The 20,921-nt window shown below is 38.1% G+C and overlaps 1 pseudogene; it reads left to right on the top strand.

Moving 5' to 3' along the window:
- Positions 1-1,166: 1,166 nt before the first annotated feature.
- Positions 1,167-18,663, top strand: LOC127871185 (pre-mRNA-processing-splicing factor 8-like; annotated as a pseudogene).
- The last annotated feature ends 2,258 nt before the right edge of the window (positions 18,664-20,921 follow it).

Below are 20,921 nucleotides of genomic sequence, written 5' to 3'. Positions count from 1 at the left end.
GGTTGGGTTTACCTAACGGCTTGCCTTTCTAAACCTCCTTGCTTTCATCTCCACTAACTTCTTGGGCCGGATGGTTGGGTTTACCTAACGGCTCACCTTTCTAAACCTCTCATCCTTGCTTCCAATCTAACAAACCTGGGCCGGATGGTTGGATTTACCTAACGGCTCGCCTTTCTAAACCTCTCATCCTTGCATCCATCTCCACTAATCTCCTTGGCCGGATGGTTGGGTTTACCTAACGGCTCGCCTTTCTAAACCTCCTTGCTTCCATCTCCACTAACTTCTTGGGCCGGATGGTTGGGTTTACCTAACGGCTCGCCTTTCTAAACCTCTCATTCTTGCATCCATCTCCACTAATCTCCTTGGCCGGATGGTTGGGTTTACCTAACGGCTCGCCTTTCTAAACCTCCTTGCTTCCATCTCCACTAACTTCTTGGGCCGGATAGTTGGGTTTACCGAACGGCTCACCTTTCTAAACCTCTCATCCTTGCTTCCAATCTAACAAACCTGGGCCGGATGGTTGGGTTTACCTAACGGCTCGCCTTTCTAAACCTCTCATCCTTGCATCCATCTCCACTAATCTCCTTGGCCGGATGGTTGGGTTTACCTAACGGCTCACCTTTCTAAACCTCTCATCCTTGCTTCCATCTCAACTAACCTGGGCCGGATGGTTGGGTTTACCTAACGGCTCGCCTTTTTAAACCTCTCATCCTTGCTTCCATCTCCTTTAATCTCTTGGGCCGGATGGTTGGGTTTACCTAACGGCTCACCTTTCTAAACCTCTCATCCTTGCTTCCATCTCCACTAACCTCCTGGGCCGGATGGTTGGGTTTACCTAACGGCTCGCCTCTCATCTTTGCTTCCATCTTCACTAACCTTCTTCAACTTCAACACCAATAATCCTAGGGGCTAAGGTTAAGGTCACACTTTGAGGTCAAAGGGCGATTTGTCCAGAAAACTTTTGTGTCCAGAAGCAGGGGATATCAATTTAACAAATTTGCTTGTTTAAATTTATGTTCAAACCCAAAAAACGTCGCTTGTGAGCATTTTTGTACTTTTTTTGTAAAGACTTTGTGAAAAAGTTAATAAAATTGACAGAAATAATTGTAAACAATATTGCTGTTAATGAGAATATCCTTATAGTGTAAGTAAACACACCTTTCCATATGGAGAGGAAATCCAGGTTCAAATCCTGGTAGGGATCCCATATAAGCAGCAAATGGCCAAACAATAAGCATGTCGTATGGCTAAAATCTTAAGGGTCACAAGTTAAAAATCAAAATAGTAACAAAATGACCTTAAAGGGACTGTCAACCACAAACGACGAAAAAAGCAAAGTTTTAAAACAGTATGTTTTACAATAATTAGTTGAAAATTGATCATTTTTTTTTTATTGATTGATAAATTGATTTCTCACAAACCAAAACTGTCTCACAACAAAACGGTCTTCAAACAAAACTATAACAGACCAAAATGGTCTTACAACGGCTTCCCGGTCTTCAAACAAAACGGTTACATATTTACAAGTTTGGACAAATCCACCAATCATTTAAGAAGGTCTAACTTCCACACAAAAAACTTGATGTATATTCAAAAGGGCCATAATTCATAGCAAAATGTTGCAGCTACTATTCCTTCCTTTATGATCACCAACATAAAGGCCATTCATCTGTGAAAGTTTGAGCGAATAGCACCAAGCAGTTAAAGAGGAGTTGAGTACCTATATTGGGACTATATTCTAAACAAGACAAAAAAACAAAGTGCCATAATTCAACCAAAACTGATCAGAGCCCAAATTCCTTTCAGAACAATCATCTATATATTCAGGTTATTTAGCTGTGAAAGATTGAGCTAAATTGGCCAAGTAGTTAACTGAGTTGAAAACACACGATTTTGGGACTACATGTATATATTGATTAGTGGAAAACAGACAAAGTGCAATAATTCTGCCCTTACTTGTCACAGCCGGAATTCCTTTCATTACAATTATCTGCACTTTAAGGGCAGTCAACTGTGAAATTTTGAACGAAATCCACCCAGTAGTTAAAGAGGAATTGAAAACACAAATTTAGTAGCAATACTTTAAGCGTGACAAGAAAATCCCTAATACGGACAGAAAGACAGTCAGACAGTCAGACAAAGGCATATCTATATGCCCACACCCCAAAATTTTCAAAATGGGGGCATAAAATGCATTGTTATGATGCAGTTACAACATGCATTAAACATTTAAAGCGCAGAATTGTCTCACTTTGTTTAGTGAGATTTTTAAAACAAACAAATATTGAGATGTGTGCATAAAACCATGTACATGAAAAAAATGAAGCAGAGTGGTTTTTTGTTGTTTATATAAAAACCTCATTTGGTATGTGAAAAACTGATAAATGCAATGCCAATGCTCGAAAAACATGCTTAAAACACACTTTTTGAGAAGGGTATATACAAATAAATTTTATTTCTGAATCAATTTTCTAACGGAGGTTATTTGAATATGTTCACAGGCTATTTAATTTTTACAATCTGTTGTATAGGAGAATGTTATCGAAAGCAAAAATAGGACGATCTGTTAACGGTTTTTTAAATTCAAAAGCCCTGTGGTATAGTTGTAGAGCAGCAGCTTTTTGCTCTGTGTATCACTGGTTCAAATCCTAAGACAGTCATTTTTTAATATTTTAATTTTTTTTTTAAATATATTCCAATCAATTTAGTTTGAATAAGTTAATTAGTTTTGTTAATAAAAAAATACAAAAATCTGAGAACAAGTCTATTTCAGTTGGTCAAATCTTGCAAACAAGGTATTAAGTTAACATGTGTTTTAAAGGGATCTTTTCACGGTTTGGTAAATTGACAAAATTGAAAAAAGTTGTTTCAGATTCGCAAATTTTCGGTTTAGTTATGATATTTTTGAGGAAACAGTATTACTGAACATTTGCCATGGTCTAATATAGCCATTATATGCAGCTTTTGACGATTTAAAAGCTTAAAAATTATAAAGCGTTGCAACGCGAAACGATTGAATAATTTGGAGAGTTGTGTTGTTGTCGTTAAAATTTGTGAAACTACGAAGATTGCTTATATAACGTATAAAAGAGGCATCTTATGTATGCTTGGCAGGATAGCTCAGTTGGCTAATGTGTTTTTACTTCAGGATTCCGGGGGGTCTAGCCCTGCTGCGGGCTACTTTTTTTTCCTTTTTTTAATTTTTAAATTTTTGACTTTTTACTGGAGCTTTTAAAATTTAATGTTTACATTTATCAATATAAAGCATTTAATGACAAACTTCAAAACATGCAAAAATCTGTGAAAAGGCCCCTTTAAGTGAATTGCACATTAGGGAAATACATGTACAAATTATTCAGTGTTTTCATACAGGCCATTACATCAATATTCTGTGGTCAGGTTCTCTGCTGAGGATGCCAGGGACTTGATCCAGCGCTACCTGACTGAGCACCCAGACCCAAACAATGAGAACATCGTGGGATACAACAACAAGAAGTGCTGGCCCAGGGACTCCAGGATGAGGCTCATGAAACACAATGTCAACCTGTGAGCAACTGAACATTTCTGTATTATCTTAATACTTGACGTTATTCAATTAAGTGTTTTTGTTGCTTTCTGTATTTTTATGTTCCCCAGTCTATACTCGGGAACATATTGTTTTTGCCCTGTCTGTTTGTTGGTCTGTTTGCGTCAAACTTTAACATTTGCCATAACTTTTGCAATATTGAAGATAGCAACTTCATATTTGGCATGCATGTGTATCTCATGGAGCTGCACATTTTAAGTGGTGAAAGATCAAGGTCATCCTTCAAGGTCAAAGGTCAATGTATGGGTGCGGGACAAAGTGTTTCACAAACACATCTTGTTTAGTACATGTGTCTGCAATGTCACCCCATGCAGTCGACACAAACTTATCATGGGCAACCTTAACATAAAGTATTGTCCCTGCGCATTTAGGATGACCTTTAATGCACATGTATAAAAACCCTGTATTCCTGGAGTGCAGCTCAATGTGATGTTTCAGGGGCCGAGCAGTGTTCTGGTACATCAAAAACTGTCTGCCACGCTCTGTGACCATTGAGTGGGACGGCAGTTTGTGTCAGTGTATAGCAAGGACAACCCCAATCTGCTGTTCAACATGTGTGGCTTTGAGTGTCGTATACTGCCCAATTGTCGCACCACCCACGAGGAGTTCACTCACACAGATGGTGTCTGGAACCTGCAGAATGAGGTAGGAAGCTTTTTGTCGCCGTCAGCCTTATGTTTAGTGCTGTTATGGAAATTAGAGTCATTAACTTAGGGGGTATATTTGAGTCACTTTGTCAGTCTTTTTGCACTTCTGCATGAAATGTAGTGGAGCAAACTTATAACACATCTGTCCATAGCAACTTCAAATATGCCATCATCTTCAAGTGTAGATTTGAAAGAAAAAAGACAGCTCAAGATTAATTTATTTCTAGCAATATAAATACCAAGTGTTTAATCCTATTGCAAGGGTTTTGACTTGCACCTTAGCTTTTATTGCTGGTTTCATGCAGATTCACTTGTTATATTCAAGTAAACTATCACATATATTTGCATGCACATTGCACTAGGTGACAAAGGAGAGGACTGCCCAGTGTTTCTTATGTGTGGACTCCATGAACCAGTTTCATAACCGGGCTCTACCACATTTACAAATGTATTTAATATAAGCAAGCATAGTATTGCAAGACATCAGTGGAAAAAAATAGCTTTAATTTATATTGATATAAAATACATAACACTTCTGACGCGATGAACCTAACCATAAATTATTCTGATTTGATTAACATTAACACATAACAGCTGAAAAACAAAATGCTTTTAAGCTAAAAGCGATTTATTCAGTTTCTTTAGAGCGTGTATAAATAGATGTGAATTTCTGTCTTAATACTCATCAAACATGATTTCAAAAACATGCATGTTTAACAGATTGTCAACAAGTGGAACGCTGCCCTGATTGGCCTGATGACTTACTTCCGAGATGCCATTGTCAACACACAGGAGTTACTGGACATGCTGGTAAAATGTGAAAATAAGATCCAGACCAGAATCAAGATCGGCCTCAACTCTAAAATGCCCAGCAGGTTCTCCCCTGTTGTGTTCTACACACCCAAGGAGCATGGAGGTGGGTACCGCAGTAGAACTATGAACATAATGGAGTAATTTTGTATTGCCTGGATAATAAAAAAACCGATACATTGTTTAATAAATCTTTTAATTTCCTCTATGAACATTTAAAAGTTTAAATATTTGCTTTCGAAACTTAACTAAATCATTATTGAGTACTTTCTGGCTTCTAATTGTTAAACATTTGGGAATAGCCAGTGAACAAATCTTGTAACTGAAATGGGTTTCAGCATGGACTTAAAAAAAGAGTTGATGTTAGTTTTCTCAAAGTTGAACAAAAATCAGTGATGGTTGACTAAAACTCTTAGCTCGTGAAAAACACAGCTATACTATGGACATGCATTTGAGTCGTGTTCTGAGAAAACTGGGCATAATGCATGTGCGTAAAGTGTCGTCCCAGATTAGCAAATCAGGGATGACACTTTCCGCTTTTATGATATTTTTCGTTCAAATGAAGTCTCTTAGAAAAAACCAATTTAGGCGGAAAGTGTCGTCCCTGATTAGCCTTTGCGGACTGCACAGGCTAATCTGGGACGACACTTTACGCACATGCATTATGCCCAGTTTTCTCAGAACACAACTCATTCTGCCCCCATGTTCAGGTCTGGGCATGCTGAGTATGGGCCACGTGCTGAACCCTCAGTCTGACCTGCGCTGGTCCAAGCAGACTGATGTTGGCATCACACACTTCCGATCGGGAATATCACTTGACGATGATCAACTTATTCCCAACTTGTACAGGTAATTGTGTACAGTTTTAAAACAAGACTGTGTGTGAACCTTTATTAGAATTTCAATGTGTGTGGACTAAACATAATGTATAGTTGTGTATGTTCATTTAAATGAATCATAATTGTATGCACATTTTTATGCCCCTCTTTGAAGAAGAGGGGGTATATTGCTTTGCTCATGTCGGTCGGTCCGTCCGTCCGTCCACCAGATGGTTTCCGGATGATAACTCAAGAACGCTTGGGGCTAGGATCATGAAACTTCATAGGTACATTGATCATGACTCACAGATGACCCCTATTGATTTTGAGGTCACTAGGTCAAAGGTCAAGGTCACGGTGACCCGAAATAGTAAAATGGTTTCCGGATGATAACTCAAGAACGCTTATGCCTAGGATCATGAAACTTAATAGGTAGATTGATCATGACTCACAGATGACATCTATTGATTTTCAGGTCACTAGGTCAAAGGTCAAGGTCACAGCGAAACCCGAAATAGTAAAATGGTTTCCGGATGATAACTCAAGAACGCTTATGCTTAGGATAATGAAACTTCATAGGTACATTGATCATGACTTGCAGATGACCCCTATTGATTTTCAGGTCACTAGGTCAAAGGTCAAGGTCACAGTGACCCGAAATAGTAAAATGGTTTCCGGATTATAACTCAAGAACACTAGGCCTAGGATCATGAAACTTGATAGGTAGATTGATCATGACTCGCAGATGACCCCTATTGATTTTCAGGTCACTAGGTCAATGGTCAAGGTCACAGTGACCCGAAATAGTAACATGGTTTCTGGATGATAACTCAAGAACGCTTATGCCTAGGATCATGAAACTTGATAGGTAGATTGACCATGACTCGCAGATGAAACCTAATGATTTTCAGTTCACTAGGTCAAAGGTCAAGGTCACGGTGACCCGAAATAGTAAAATGGTTTCCGGATGATAACTCAAGAACGCTTATGCCTAGGATCATGAAACTTGATAGGTAGATTGATCATGACTTGCAGATAACCCCTATTGATTTTCAGGTCACTAGGTCAAAGGTCAAGGTCACTGTGACCCAAAATAGTAAAATGGTTTCCGGATGATAACTCAAGAACGCTTATGCCTAGGATCATGAAACTTGATAGGTAGATTGATCATGACTCGCAGATGACCCCTTTTGATTTTCAGGTCACTAGGTCAATGGTCAAGGTCATGGTTATTATAAATAGTAAAATGGTTTCCGGATGATAACTCAAGAACGCTTATGCCTAGGATCATGAAACTTCATAGGTACATTGATCATCATGACTGGCAGATGACCCCTATTGATTTTCAGGTCACTGAGTCAAAGGTCAAGGTCACAGTGACAAAAAACATATTCACACAATGGCTGTCACTACAACTGAGAGCCCATATGGGGGGCATGCATGTTTTACAAACAGCCCTTGTATAAATTACATATTTGTAATTAGAACATTAGTAATATAATATTTCTCTGAACTCAGACATGTTATTTTAGTATTCCTGTGTTATGATTATTTTATAAGAGCATATCGATGGTCCCAATTTAAAATGACGAACCTACATTTTTGGCATTTCGCGATTTTGATACTGTGCAAAGCGTGAAATCAATGCACATATACCCCCAAAACAACAAAATAGTTAACCAATCGCAACAGCTCCATAAAGTCACGTGATGTAATGACGAACCGCAATTGCTTGAAGTCAAAATAACGAAGCTGAAAAAAATTGTTACGTCGGCATTTTGCGCGCTTATTAATATATTAAAGTATCAATATAGCCATGTATGTTAAGGCAAATTGACGAAACGTAAACGTTTGCTTATAAAAAAATTAAATGATGTACATTTTATAGCATTGATAAACGCAAAAAGATATCAAAATAATATAAAATGTTGAGGTATTAACTTAGTAACTTGAGGCCGCAACTAATAGCTTGTTCCTACAACTTATTAAGTTGAGGTTTCAACATAGTAAGTTGTTCCTTCAACTTAATAACTTCTGGCCGCAAGTTACTATGTTATAACCACAACTTAATGTGTTGTGGGAACAACTTATTAAGCTTCGACCACAACATAGTTTAAGCAATCAGATAGGCCGTTTCATCTTTACCGTTTTATCACGTTTAGTACCTGTATACGCGTAATATGGTGCGCCGATTTGAGCACTATCCCTGTAAGCTATGGATCCCGGGATTGAGTCCCTGTCTGAGCACTTGCCTTGTTTGCGACTGGGTTCAGGGTTCCATCCCCGGTCTGAGCACTAGCAACGTACGCGTCGGATCCCGGTTTCGAGTCCCATGTTTTTTGGATTTGAACCCGGGACCCTTCTTGTAAAGGGCGATTCCTCTGACCGGAGCTCGATCCCGGGAACCATCGTTTACGAGGCGAGTGCAAGATGCCTAAGTTTTCGACGGTCTGAAAATCTAATTAGGAGTTATCGACGGCCCCGGGTTTCGAATCATAGTACGAGCACTAGCCCTGAAAGCTTTGGGTCTCTAGATCAATCCTCGGTTTGAGGATTTACCCTATAAGCGACGGCTCGAATTCCGATGTGAAAATTTGCACCAACAGTGACCGGTCCCGGGTTCGAGCCCCAGTCTGAGTACTAGCCCTGAAAGCAATGGATCCCGGGTTCAAGCCTGTGTCTTACCACTTGCCCAATAAGGGAAGGATCCCGGTTGCGACCCTCAGTCTGAGCGTTCGCACCGAAAGCTAAAGGTTCACACAGGGACTTGAACCAAACAGCCGTCGCTAACATACCATACTGAGCACTCGCCTTCTAAGCGACCGGCTGCCGAAATGAGCACAAGCTTCGTAAGCAACATTGCCCGCGTTCGAGTCCCGAAATGAGAGCTAGCCTCGCAAGCTATGGGTGTTCGGGTTCTAGCGCCGGTCTGAGCACTAGCCCTGTAAGCTATAAATCCCGCATTTTTCGGGTCCGGCGCTAAGACTAGGACTTTGATCAGGGTCCGTTCGCTTAAATGGCAAGTACTTAAACCGGGATTTGAGCCCGGGGCCCATAGCATACAGGGTGAGTGCTCAAGCAGGGCATCCAAACCGGGATCCGTTACGTAGGGAGCGAATGCTAAGACTGGGATCCAAGTCGCTTACAGGGAAAGTCCTTAGACTGGGGCTAAAACCCAAAGACCCATCGTTTAAAAAGGGAGGTATCAGACCTGGATTCCCAACCGGAATCCGTCGCGTATGTGCCTAGTTTTCACACCAGGGTTCAAACCCTGAACCAAGTCGCTAACTTGGCGATCGCTCAGATAGGGGCTCAAATCTGAAATCCATGGCTTACATGGCAAGTGCTCAGATAGGGCTCGAACGGGGATCCATAGCTAACAGGGATAGTGCTTGAACCCGAGCACCTAGTAAAATAAGGGGTACTAATTGTGATAAAACGGTAAAGATGAAACGCCCGATCTTATTGGTTAAACTTAAATTAGTGGCCTCAACATAGTTAGTTGGTCCCACAAGTTATTTAGTTGAGGCAACAACTAATAAGTTGGGGAAACAAGTTATGAAGTTGTCGCCACAAGTTTCTGAGCTGAGGCCTCAAGTTAATAAATAAGTTGTTCCCACAAGTTATTTAGTTACAGGAATAACTTAATAAGTTAAATGAACAAATTACTAGGTTGAGGTCATAACTTAATAAGTTTTGGGAGCAAGTTATGAAGTTGTGGCCACAAGTTACTAAGCTGAGGTCTCAACTTAAACAGTTGTGGGGACAACGTACTTAGTTGTTTCCACAAGTTATTTTAAAATTGTTCCCACAAGTTACTAAGTTGAGGCCACACTATAAATAAAGAATTGCGGTTGTCACCTCTGTTCCACCGTGTAAAACAGAAAAACACGCATTGCTTTGCTATATCTAACGGAAAAAATGGACAAATTTATTCTATTGAAACAAAATCTCTTACAATAAGCTGTCCAATTTGCCGAAACATCACATAAATGCAAGTCTAAATGACGAAGATACATTTTACAGCAGATTTATTAACTTAACGTCAAATTAGTTCCATACGAACATGGTCCATCATGCGACACTTTTAAAAATGTTTAAAATAGTCTTTATTTGACTTTGTGCAAGAAATGTTTAACAAAAATACGTCTCCTGAAAACTTGTGTTTTTGTAGGTTCGACATTTTAAATTGGGACCATCGATATAGTGTTACCCCTGTCAGTGTGTGTGTGTTTGTCTTTGTGGGAAATTTTTTGTTTGGCTGATAATTTTGTTGTTTTGTATGGGATTTAAAAATAAATAGGCATAAATGATCATCATATCAAGATGACATGTCTTGTTCAACAACTGTGTCGCTCGTTTCAATGTCAATGACAGATAGGACAGCTTTTTAATAGTATTTATATGTTTATAGTCCAAGTACACGTGCGTGTCTGGCTCATAACTTTGTTGTGCATTTAGGGATTTTGAAATAAATTGTCACACATTGTAAATATATTTAAAGGTGATGTGTTGCGTTCATAACCATGTTGCTTACTTCAAGGTCAAGGTCACTGGACTTTTAAATTGTATGTGATGTGTCAAGTAAAATTCTTTTCAAAGTTGAAGTTAGCAAAGGAAAGTTGATTAATAGTCCTTATGTGGTACAAGTGATAACAGACGTTTGTGCAACAGTTATTTTGATTTCTTCATAGTGAATGGCGAAATGTTTCATCATTTCAAGATGTCATTTTGTATGCACCAACTATGTTTCTTGGTTAAAAGTCTATGTCACATAAGTTAGATAGGCTCTATAGGCAGAAACAATTACAAAGAACTGGTACATATATGGTGTATCAAATGTTCACCTAATTGTCACACAACACATTATTCTGGTTTCAGTAAATAAAATGGGGACATCTGTGATCTTTGAACTTGTGTATTGATCATCACACATTTTCATGATATTGTATTATGGTACAAGGTAGAACATTTTGGGTCAATTTAAAAAAGTCATTTGTTGGCATATATTCCCTTTTTAACCAGGTTTTCCGAAGGAAAAAACTGGTTATTAGATTGGCGAATGTCGGAAGGCAGGCGGGCGGAACAAGCTTGTCCGGGCCATAACATGTCGTTCATTGTGAGATTTTAAAATCATTTGGCTCATTTGTTCACCATCATTAGACAGTGTGTCTTGCGAAAGAATTACGTCAATATCTCTATGGTCCAGGTCACACTTTGAGTTCAAAGGTCAAAAATTGCCATAAATGAGCTTGTCCAGGCCATAACTATGTCATTCATTGTGAGATTTTAAAATCATTTGGCACATTTGTTCACCATCATCCCACGGTGTGTCACACGAAAGAATCACGTCAATATCTCCAAGGTCAAGGTCGCCACGACTAAAAATAGATTTATTTTGAAACAAACTTACAAAGGGGGTTAATTTTGTTTGTTCAGTTCAAAAGTTCAGTTTGAGTTGTCTCCCTTTATCAGACTATTTTTGCACTATGAAAACCTGGTTTTGTGACAATTTTGTCCCTTGTATTATTTTATTTTCTTATTAGCGAGGCTGTTTTCGGAGAAAACCCGAGGTATTGTTATAGCCAGCTCGTCGTGTTGTGTCATCCGCCAGCGTCGTGCTAAAACCCTAACATTGGCTCTAAAATCAAAGTGCTTCCACCTACAACTTTGAAACTTCATATGAAGGTGCACCTTGATAAGTTCTACATGCCACACCCATTTTTCACTAGGTCAAAGGTCAAGGTCACTGACCTTTTATTTTATAAAAATACATAACAAAATTCTGACAAGCTTTCGCAGCTGAGCGTGATACCCGTTATGCAGTGCTCTTGTTTTATTTTATATGCAACCATATTTGTTTGTGGAATTTTAAGTATATGAAGCATAATCAGGGTTGTAATTTTTTCCTCCATTCAGGCAATATCAGCCTTATGAATGCCAAGATTGCTTTTCAAAAAAAAGTTCTCTGATTGTTTCAATGTATTTTAAAGTGAAGAGTTTTGATGAACCTGGTATGGATGGTAAAGGATTTTCATTCCAAAATAACACCTCTGAATATACTAAATTGTGTATTCATTCATATAAATTCATTTGTATATTGTTGTTTATATGCCACTCAAAACCAATTTGTGCGCATATTTATACAAACATATATTGATCTTTAGTTTGATTATATTATGTCTAGGTACATAATGTCATGGGAGAGCAAGTTCATTGACTCCCAGAGAGTCTGGGCTGAGTAGGCCCTCAAGAAGCAGGAGGAAAATGCACAGAACAGGTATACAACTAGTCACATCGTTTGTACGGATAACACATCAGCAGTTTAAAGCTTGAGCTGTTGTTTATGTACTTATGTTTGGAAAGAAAGGCATACAACTCTTTCTTTGAACCTTAGTATGCAAATTACTATAAATAACTTGCTCCGTCTTCTAAAAGAATATTTGGTTTAGTTTAAACCTTTTTATTTTAGCTCGATTGCATCGAAAGCCTGATGCTTATATAAATGCTCTCGAGTCCATTTCTTTGGCCTAAAACCAGTTCTTGGTGTCTTTGGGAGAGATCTAAAGAATGCTTTCATGGTGGAGATTGAACCCATGACCTTCCGGTCGCTAGGCGGACACCTTATCCATTACACAATGGCGACCTCAGTATTTGGTTTAAGATTGTCTTTTATTAAAGGAATATTTGGTTTAAGGCCAGGAATTGTAATTATATGCATTGTCTCAATTGTTTTGCAGGATATGCATGTTAAAAAAGTTATTTGCTTGCTAAACAGTATTTTAAAGATAAATTATAACTGCAGGCATGATTTCTATGTGTGGTCAGTAAGTGTATGTATGTACATGAGGATAGTGCATGAGTGTTGTACATGTCTATATTAGCTTCACTCTGGGAACACAGCTTAATGCATATGGAAAGTGTTGTCTCAGATAAGCCTGTGAAGTCTTCCGAATTGGATTTAAGCTAAGAATTATTTCCTGTAAACTAATAATACAAAAAAACCGGAAAGTGTCGTCTGGATTTACACAAAAAATTGATTTTTTCTGAACTAAAAGAACAATAAAAGCAGGAAGTAATTAACAGTTGCGAACCCTGGAGGCTAATCTCGGATGACACTCTGTGCTAATGCATTTGCAGGCGTCTGACCCTAGAGGACCTGGACGACAGTTGGGACCAAGGCATCCCTTGTATCAACACCCTGTTCCAGAAGAACAGACACACACTCATGTATGACAAGGGTTGGAGAGTGCACACAGAGTTCAAGGCTTACCAGGTTGGGGATCTACCTACTCTATGAAATGTTATGCTAAGGATGCTGGTATTGTCTTGAGCTATAAAGATTTGTTTTCAACATTTTGCACCATTTTGTGGTTTGAAAAAGGTATTAATTATAATATTTGATTAGGTCAGACATGTTCCAATGTATTTATTTGACAAGAAATGTATTTATCTGACAAACCAAACATTAACACAAATCATCAGGATGTAATGTGCTTCTGAAAATAAAATATGAATTTATAAAAAGAACAGATATTATTTCATTGAAACATGCTGCAAATATTACTGCTTCAGGGTATGTGTTTCTAAAGTGATCATGTTGTTTGCAGGTTCTGAAGCAGAATCCCTTCTGGTGGACCCACCAGCGCCACGATGGTAAGCTGTGGAACTTGAACAACTACCGCACAGACATGATCCAGGCCCTCGGAGGGGTGGAGGGAATACTCGAACACACGCTCTTCAAGGGCACATACTTCCCCACCTGGGAGGGACTCTTCTGGTTAATGGCTTGTAACAATGGTATAAAGATTAATGATAAGATGGCAGGTTTTCTTGCTGCATTTTCTTTTGCTTTAGGCCGTTTTCACTATGTTCTGCTTCTATTTTTATGCCCCCGGATCAAAAGATCGGGGGTATATTGTTTTTGGCCTGTCTGTCTGTCATTCATTCATTCATTGCTTGTGTCCCAAAACTTTAAACTTGGTTAAAGTTTGATAACTTGCAATATTAAAGATAGCAACTTCATATTTGGCATGCTTGTGTATCTTACGGAGCTGCTCATATTGAGTGGTGAAAAGTCAAGGTCAAGGTCATCCTTCATGGTCAAAGGTCAAATATTATTGTATTTTTCTTTCCTAAAACTTTTACCTTCATTAAAGTTTGGTCATAACCTTTTGAATATTGAAGATAGCAACTTGATATTTGGCATGCATGTGTATCTCATGGAGCTGCACATTTTGAGTGGTGAAAGGTCAAGGTCATGCTTCGAGGTAAAAGGTCAAATTTATGGCTTCAAAGCGGCACAAAAGGGGGCATTGTGTTTCTGACAAACACATCTCTTTTTTTACAAATGAATGTAAGTTAGCAATATTACAGCAATTATAGCTCATAAGTGTATTAAGCCCCCAGTTATGAAGTAAATAGGGTATACTGGAATGGTGTCTGTTTGTCTTCCTGTCCAAAGACGCAAATGTGATCACACGCATTCTGTTTGTAACATTTTGTTACTTACATTATTAGCTTGACTATTATATATGGAATATATATAGTAGAGCTATCCTACTCACCCCAGCGTCGGGGTTAGCGTTAGCGTCTGCGTGCAAATGTTAAAGTTTTCGTACTACCCCAATAATTTTCTTTCTCCTTTGACATAATGCTTTCATATTTTGCATACTTGTTTACCAACATGACCTTAACCCATTAACAAGAGCAGACAACTCTATCAAGCATTTTGTTATAATTATGGCCCCTTTTCCACTTAGAATATGCAGCAAATGTAAAAGTTTTCGTACTACCCCATTTATTTTCATTGTCCCTTGACATATTGCTTTTATATTTTGCATACTTGTTTACCAACATCACCCCAACCTATAAACAAGAGCAGACAACTCTATCAAGCATTTTGTCTTAATTATTGCCCCTTTTATACTTAGAATATGCATATTATTGATAAATCTATGTTAAAGTTTGCGTACTTCCCCAAATATTTCCTATATCCTTTGACATATTGCTTTTATATGTTGCATACTTGTTTACCAACATGACCCTAACCTATAAACAAGAGCAGACTACTGTATCAAGCATTTTGACATAATTATGGCCCCTTTTACACTTAGATAATTGAACCTTTTGCTTAAATTGCCATAACTTCTTTATTTATGATCACATTTTATTATTACTTTGACAAAACAACACTTACCTGAATACCACAATTGATTCCACCCAAACAATACCCCTTGCCCCTACCAGAATCCCTTCCCCCCCCAACCTCAAACCCCCTCCCCCCCTCAATTTTTTTTTTTAAACATCGTCTCATAAATTACCACACCCAACATTATACCCCCCTCTCACCCCCAACCCCCCTACCCACCCCCCCTACCCTCACCCCCCACTACCCCCCACAATTTTTTTTTTAAACATCGTCTAATAAATTACCCCAACCCACATTATACCCTCCTCTCACCCCCAAACCCCCCCTACCCCCCTACCCCCCATTTTTTTTTTAAAACATCGTCTCATAAATTACCACACCCAACATTATACCCCCCTCTCACCCCCACCCCCCCTACCCTCCCCCCCCACTACCCCCCATATTTTTTTTTAAACATTGTCTAATAAATTACCACACCCCACAGTATTACCCCCTCTCACCCCCCCCACCCCACTACCCCCCCCCCCCAAAAAAAAAAAATTTTTTTTAAACATCATCTTATAAATTACCCCCCCCCCCCCCTCACCCCCCTACCCCCCCCCCCAAAAAAAAAAAATAAAAAATGTTTTTTTCCTTTTTTTATTTTTGAAATATCGTCTTATAAATTATTTAATATGAACAATTTCCCCATGATGGCTTACATTATACTGTCAAGCACTCTAATAGTCGAGCGCGCTGTCCTCTGACAGCTCTTGTTAAGCTTGCAGGCTTTGTTGATCATTGTATTAAGCTTTGTATGTTCAATTTATATCACCATATATTGAAAATAACACAAGTGATGCCCCTTTTAAACACAGACTTTCATTTAATCATGATTGTTTAAATACACTTTAAGCAGATAATCATTTCCTCTGTTAAGCATTTCAGCGCGTGAACTGGAATCACTGTTTGTCTGTCCATATATCTGTCTGCCTTACTGTCTGTCCGTCTTTCTATGTAGACAAACATTTCAAAAGGCATTCTCCTTCACTTTACAAGATTCACTTTTGCAGGAATTCTTTATTATCATTCAATGCTGTTTAAAAAATGACAAAAGGCTTTCAACTTTCACAGTCTATAATATTGTGACACAGTTTAGGTTGTGTTTACCACAGTTTAATATCTGCAATAATGCAATTGTTATTCCCCGCCATAGGCGGAGGGATATTGTTTTGGCGTTGTCCGTCCGTCTTTCCGTCCGTTTGTCTGGAGCCATATCTTGGAAGTGCTTTGGCGGATTTTATTGAAACTTGGTATGAGTATATATATGGATAAGATGATGATGCACGCCAAATGGCATTGTACACCATCTGTTAATAACGGAGTTATGGCCCTTTGTACCTTGAAAAAATGCTTTTTTGAGTGTCAAATATAACACTTTTGTGTCCAGAAGCATAATGGCGGGGGATATCAATTCAACAAATTTGCTCGTTTAATTTTCTTTGCAAGGATTGCTAGTGTTATAAAATGACATGTATACTGAATATAGAGCAAATTTAAATTTGTTGTCAAGATGGTTTTGCACATGATATTACAATGGCCTATATTGTTGTATGTTACAGGGAAAAAACAAGCGGTTTTGAGGAATCCATGAATGCACAGAGATCTGGTCTCAACCAGATTCCTAACAGAAGATTCACTCTCTAGTGGTCACCCACAATAAACAGGGCTAATGTAAGGATAATTTATGTTTTATCTTATATTTAAGAAATCATTTCCAGCAAAGTGTTGGTAATTGTGGCAAGAACAAGAAGATTTAAGTTCCTATAGTTTGATAAATGCAAATGATAAAAACAAACTGTTGCTTATTACCAAAATAATCAACTCTTGCCTAGAAAGTATTTCAATTCTACAATGAATTTGTTCAATTGTGTCTGTTTACTATTTGAACTATTCTAATTTATAATGTGCCCTTTTTTTACGAAACAATATGCAAAGTGGTTGACTTACCAAAACAATTCATAATAATGTTGACTTAATTCATAAACATTAAGTGAATATTCCAAGTGACATCAGAGTTATTGTTTAACCCTTTGCCACTTAGAAGCAAAGAGAAAATGGCTTTGTACAAACAGCATAAAACCAGAACACCCTGCTTTTTATGCCCCCGGTAGGGTGGCATATAGCAGTTGAACTGTCCGTCTGTCAGTCTGTGCGTACGTCAGAAAACTTTAACATTGAAGATTGCAACTTGATATTTGGCATGCATGTGTATCTCATGAAGCTGCACATTTTGAGTGGTGAAAGGTCAAGGTCATTTAAGGTCAAAAGTAAAAAAATACAATCTAAGGGAAGTTATAAGCTTTAAAAGGGAGATAATTTCTAAACCTGCCAAATGATATATTAAAATTTTATTTAAAAGCGACGCAATAGGGGGCATTGTGTTTCTGACAAACACATTTCTTGTTTTGGCATATGATAATTTATAAATATTTTATTACATTGTAATCAATTTATTCCTTATTGTAGACATTTTATTTGCATGGTTTAATAATTATGGGAATAATATATTCTGACAATTTTTAATAACATAAAAATTAATATGCACAGGAAACATTCCAGATATGACCACGTGCTTGTAAGTGCCCTTTTGACAAAAAAGCTCCCCCTGCCCTTTTCAGATCCTAGCTGGAACACTCGTAGGATCAGGGCCCGTATTCACCAAACAATTCTTAGACTTATATCTAAGAATACAGAATATTATTTAAATTAGAATATTCAAGAATTGCTTTAAATTTGAGTCAAACTTGGCATTAACCACTTCTATCTACATCATTAATCTTGTAGAACATTTGTTAGTGACATAATCACCAGTGGAAGTCTGTATATATTCAAACGCTGGATGTGTTTTTCTTGGTTTTAAGTCTATTTTGTGTTCTTAAGTCTAGGAATGGGTTGGTGAATATGGTCCCCGTGCATTTAATTTGGCTACTATTTCTTAGGGTTTATGCAGTTCTGTTATTAAAAAGTGTTCAGCCATTTTAGTTTAATTTTCACTGTTTGAAACAATAAAATTATCACATTTAATTCACTGATATTTCTCTATAAATTACTGAAAAGCATAAAAAAAGCACATATTTTGAACATTTGTACCCATATTTGTTCATTCACCACAAATATAGAAGGCATTTTAATTTTTCAAGCACATCTCGAGGCCCAGCAAAATTTTAATGGGCAAGAGCTTGTGTGTGGGCTACTTATTTGTATTCCTGCTGTAGCAAATACTTTTTCAACATTATTCTTGTCATTAGTACATTTGATCCTAAACTTGATTTTCCTCTAAAAAAAGAGACTTCCTTTAACTAATAAATGCAATAAAAGCAGAAAGTGTCTTTCTTAATTAGCCTGTGCAGACTGAACAGGCTAATGTGGGACGACACTTAAGGCTCATGCATAAGGCTCATTTGTGTTATGTGCTGCCAGGTGTTTGACCAGGAGTTGGACGCCCTTGAGATAGAGACCGTGCAGAAGGAGACCATCCACCCCCGCAAGTCCTATAAGATGAACAGCTCTTGCGCTGACATTCTGCTCTTTGCTGCATACAAGTGGAACATCTCTGAGCCTTCACTGCTTGCTGACTCAAAGTCGATGCATTTCCATGTGGAAAACTGATTAGTGGAGTTGTTTGGTAAATCATTGAACAATTATAGTTGTGAATTGTTATGAATACAATTTTTGCAGTTAATAGTTTAGGATGTTTGTTACAGTCTGTAAAAAATATTGGAGTGAATACACATGTCCCAATTTTACAGTAACAAGTCTTGCATTAATATATACCATTTTTAGCGCGGCTGTTTTCGGAGAAAACCCGAGGTATTGTCATAGCCAGCTGGTCATGTCGTCCGTGTCGTGCTAAAACCTTTACATTTTGCCAAGGTTTTGAACATTGTCTCTTAAATCAAAGTGCTTCAACCTACAACTTTGAAACTTGGGATGTAGCTGCGCCTTGATTAGTTCTACATGCCACACCCATTTTGGGGTCACTAGGTCAAAGGTCAAGGTCACTGTGACCTTTAAAAAAAAAAAAATCCGACAAGCTTTCATGTATTCACAACTGCACCTGCAGCCGAGCGTGGCACCCGTTATGCAGTGCTCTTGTTTGTATTTGACTTAATGCACCACTGTTTTATTAGGGATGTAATGGATAACGCTACTACCCAGAAGTACTGGCTAGGCATTCAGCTGCGTTGGGGTGATTATGATTCCCACAACATTGAGAGGTACACGAGAGCCAAGTTCCTTGACTACATGCAGACAACATGAGTATTTACCCCTCACCTACCGGCGTGCTCATAGGCATTGATCTGGCTTACAACTTGCACAGGTGAGGGTATTTGAAATATAAATTGTGTAATTCCCCAGATGAACCTTTGCTTGCCCTTGTATCAAATTCTGTATGTTTACTTTCATAAGTGTAAATGTTTGCATATGCTTATTATGCTGGATATTACTTCCAATTTCATTTCACTTAGAGATGATTTCTATGCAATACAAAGAAATTGCTAATAACTTTATTATAAGCCTGGATTAATTGGTATACTTATTATGATTAATAAAGTTTGCACTTAACCTTTTGCTCCTAGAAGCAAAGTGAAAATTGATACAACCAGAACTTACTTGCAGGCTGTTCAGGTTTTATGCTGTTTGTTGCTGATAATGTTCTTAGGGTTGCAAATGAAGCCTTCATAACTAGAATATAGTAAAAAAAAGTGTGTAATTTAAGGCCTTAAAAAAGGGTCAAAATGAGAATTCTAAGTGGTGAAAGTTTAGAATGTGTAAGAAGTAAATGAGTCCCACTCTGTGAAAAGAGGGTTTAAGGAATTGCAGTCCACACAGGCTAATCTGGGCAACACTTAACGAAAAAAAATTATCGTGCGACTTAAATGATAGAACATGTGTGCCCTGTATTTCAGTGCGTATGGCAACTGGTTCCCGGGTTCCAAGCCTCTCATCCAACAGGCCATGGCCAAGATCAATGAAGGCCAACCCGGCCCTGTACATGCTCAGGCAGAGGATCCGCAAGGGGCTGCAACTCTACTCCTCCGAGCTACCTGAGCTCACAGAACTACAGCGAGCTGTTCTCCAATCAGATCATCTGGTTCATGGATGACACCAATGTGTACCGTGTCACCATACACAAGGTACACAGTAGACACAGTAGATTGTTGTATACTTTATTGAAGCTAAATCTGTATCTATGAAACAGGTCTTGTATTTGTAGAGATAATAGGCAGACTCTAATTAAAAAATATTAATTAAAAAAAAATGCAGAAGTTAGAAAATTAGTTTTCTTATGACACTTAAGACTTAAGTGATGCTGATTTTGTAAGAATGAATTTAACAAATATACCGTTTCTAAAACTAACAACAAGTAAGATTTTGTACTCTATATTCTTTATAGAACTGTAACATTCAAAGATTGCTGATTTGTAAGTTGAAAAGTTAAATTGCACTCTAAGAGCAAAGACTCCTTGATCATGGTAAGTTACGATGTGCTTTGTTTCCCCTACAGACATTTGTATTTAAAATTAGCATTGTAACTGACAATGAGCACTGCTAAACCTGCTATCAAGATAATGAAATGCGGTGATTGTGTTTCAGACATTTGAGGGTAACCTGACGACCAAGCCTATCAATGGAGCCATCTTCATCTTCAACCCACAGACGGGTCAGCTGTTTTGGAAGATCATCCATACCTCTGTATGGGCAGAACAGAAACGTCGTGGACAGGTACACTTGAGCTGGTTGATGTCTGCATGTTTTGTTAAGGAATCTGTGATTGAAAGTTTATAAAGTGTGAATTATTGAAACTGGTGTGTTTTTAGCTCACCTGAGCACAACATTGCTCATGGTGAGCTTTTGTGATCGCC

This window comes from Dreissena polymorpha, chromosome 1, assembly GCF_020536995.1.
Source record: "Dreissena polymorpha isolate Duluth1 chromosome 1, UMN_Dpol_1.0, whole genome shotgun sequence".
NCBI lineage: Eukaryota > Metazoa > Mollusca > Bivalvia > Myida > Dreissenidae > Dreissena > Dreissena polymorpha.
Note: the sequence above shows the minus strand (reverse complement) of the source record. Positions and strands in the feature narration are given on the sequence as shown.